Consider the following 3,661-nt stretch of genomic DNA (forward strand, 5'->3'; position numbering starts at 1 on the left):
CATTATATAATGTTTTTCACAAATAATACGATAGTACGTTCCGTAAGTTCAAACTGTTATCTGTTATGATTCTTGGTGTTAAAAGCATATAAATTTATGGAAAGCAACACATGTAAGAACAAGTTTAAAGCACAAATATTCCTTGTGCTTTGCTTGTATCCCCCCTGAAAACAGTGAAAACATTGAAAAAGGGTAGGGGTATGAACTCACCACTTAATGTAGGGTTCGAGTGTCAACGGATGCCCTGAACACCTATGGCCCCTATTATTCACGTGACGACACAAAGGTGAGTGAGAATTTAGGTGTTTCATGACTAACATGATAGGAAAACATCCTTAGGACTTGGAATTACTAAGAATAAGTGCCCTAGGATCCAGACTTAATGGTTGATGCAAGTTTAGGGCCAAATATGGGCATTAAAGTGAGTGTGCGGCTGGGGTGTGCGGCCAGGAGTGTGTGTGAGGTAGCACATAAGAGCGTGCAGCCGTACAGAGTGTGTGTGCGGCCGTACACACCTCATTTGAGTCCATATGATGATTTTTGAAGTGTTTGCTCTTCACACTTAGGAGGTTTGAAGGTATGTTGCCCCATATGAAGGTGTGCAGCTCTACACCTTCAAGGGATGATGAACATGATGAATATGATAAGTTTTAAGCTTGGGATTCAAGTGTTTACCACTATACTTAGCTTGAAGATGGAGTATATCACAATTTGGAAGCTTTCCAAGTGTTCTTGGTTGATGATTTTAGAGAAAGAAAGTAGAGAGAGAGAAGAGAAACATCCAGATGAATGAATGAAGGCGTATCCATCCATATAAGGGTTTGAGTGTGAGGTTGAAGGTGTGTGTGCGGTTGGGTGTGTGGCCGTACACACAGGTGTATGGCCGCACACACAAGTGTGTGGCCACACACACGAGTGTGTGGCCGCACACACAAGTGTGGGGCTGCACACACCTTATTTGGTGTGTTTGGTCTGATTTTGTGATACTTAAGCACTTTCCAACCCTTCCTAGGACTTATATCCAGGATATACTAAGTCTAGAGCACCCATATGGAACCACAAGATGTATCAAAAGATAATGAACTCAAGTTTTTGTGTTGAACACAGATCAATTACATGGCTAGAAGTTTCGGGTTGTCACATTTCCGGTTGCCCTTGCAGCCCTTTTATAGGCGTGAGGCCTCTTAGTACGCGCAACGTTCTGCTGCTTACACGGGGCGTACAACAAGGATAGTACAACACGCGTTGCAACTTCGATGGGGCTTCATGACCTATCTTGGACCATAGGAAGGATTAGTCTGCTAAGCATAAGGACTTTGTACGCAAGGCGTACTACGATGCGAGGTGTCCTCAGTCTACGCAGGGCGTAACCCTCGCACCCAGCCTCGGGATTTTCCTTTCCAACTTCAAAAATTTATAACTTTTGCATATGAGCTCCGTTTTCAATGTTATTTATATCCACGAATAGGTCGGACTATACTCTACAACTTTCGTTTAGACTCCATCAGCTAATTTTGAATCTATTTTTAAAGTTATATTTTTAACAGTTTGGGACATGATTAGTCCATTAAAAATCCATAACTTCTTCATCCGACGTCCGTGTTTGTCTATATTTTTACCGTTACACTACTATTAACAAAATATTCAATTCTCATTTAGGTCGTATTGGCCAAAAACCACTCGATCTAATATTCGAATTTCGGGTTGTGCACCACTACGCCAAATCTTAGAAAAATCATAACTTCCTCGTATAAAGTATGATTTGGGCATTCTTTTTATGTATGTTCTCGGTTTAACGCATAATAAAACTTTTATTTAGATCTCTAAGGCTAAAAATTAGTTTATCAAAAAGTCACTTTTTACGATTCTCGATGCCGTGCTGGTGTTGCCGTAAAACTTCGACAGGTTATAACTTTTTCGTTATAACTCGGATTGCGACATTCTTTATATATTCTGAATCCTTGTTTCGACCACTAAAAAGTTTATATATAGATACCGGGTTTATCTAACACTTTATTTTCGATGCTAACTTTTATTATGTCTTTATTAGCCAATATATAAGCACATAAAATCACACAATTCACATAATATTCAAGTAATTCATTTTTATTACTTCAAAATTGGTTATAATGGTTGACCTTGAATATTAAATCATTATACTAATGCGTAGCCCAGAAACATGGGTGTAACGCCCCCATTGTCAGGTATCATTATTTTTAATATAAATTTCATGTTTTAAGACTTACTCGACGAGTTGATCCTATGAATCATCGAGTAGAAGTGGGTTGGGACACATCATTTAATGAGTTGAATCGATGAGTCGGGAAGGATACTCGACGAGTAGGAGCTTTGTGAGTGTTTTGGAGCTTTGGTAAGTGATTTAGTGAAGGAAACTTTTAGATCAAGCTGCTAGCATCAAGGAAATTCGTGTAGACCTTGAATCCATCTCAGTTTGGGCACGTTTTGGAGGTAACCAGCTAATATTTTGATCTCTTTCTTCTTAGAACTTGTCATGGATGGAGTTAGGGTTTTCTTTAGCATATTCATGAAGGGAGTGTGGAGTATGAGCTAGATCTGAAGTTGAAACTTCATATTTGAACCTCCCTTAGGTCCTAAGTACATAAAGTTCCTTGTATGGCCATTAAAGAACCATCCCTTATGAGTAGAGCTTTATTTCAAGCTTGGATTCGGATTTTGAGGCTTGAAAATATGTAAAGGTAGCAAATCTACGTTGCTTATACACTCTAGGGACATAGATCTACTGGTTGGAACGAAAGAATGGTTATGTATTGTTTGATCATGGGAATAACCATATGGACTCGGAGAGTCTGGGAGATGACTCGACGAGTCGAGTAGGGTCCTTGTCCGAATTGGTCCCGTGTGGACTCGGCGGGTCTGGGAGATGACTTAGTGAGTCTGTTTGGGTTTTCAAGCACTGGGTCGTGTATCGACTCGACGAGTCTATTAGAGACTCAACGAGTTGAGTTGGGTAATTCTTGAATCAGGAAGGACTCGATGAGGGGAAAATTTGTGCTCAACATAGGACAACATCGACTGTTGACCATTGACCAGTGACTTTAACTTTAACTGGGGGTTGTCTTGTGCCTTCCAAGGGTATTTTCGTAATTAAGTATTTATTTAAAGGGTTAATCATGGGTACAGGTGAGGCTGTTGGAGCTATATTTGGAGGAGTGGATAGTATTATCCCGAGCCACTAGCGAGGTTAGTTATCCTCACTATGTCAATAGGGTCTAAGGCACCAAGGCCGGTCCTTTAGGTTAATATTTTGATTATGGTATGATGTATATGATTATGATCTATTAAGCTCAGTATCAGGATAGGCAGAATGTTGTTCTGCTATGATGATTCGATAGATTGTTACGTTGGTGACCTGGTTAGGTCGGTATTCCAGTATATCAGATTCGTATGATTGATGATCCATGATCCATGAGATAGTTATACCTGATATATATATATATATATATATATATATATATATATATATATATGTATATATATATATACATATATATATATACATATATATATATATATATATATATATATATATATATATATATATGTTAGAACATGTTATTTATGTGTACATGGTTATTGGTTTGGTGGGGTTGAGGCGGTCCTGCTTTGTGCTGAAGGCCAA

This window comes from Lactuca saligna, chromosome 2, assembly GCF_052625555.1.
Source record: "Lactuca saligna cultivar CGN05327 chromosome 2, ASM5262555v1, whole genome shotgun sequence".
Classification (NCBI taxonomy): Eukaryota; Viridiplantae; Streptophyta; class Magnoliopsida; order Asterales; family Asteraceae; genus Lactuca; species Lactuca saligna.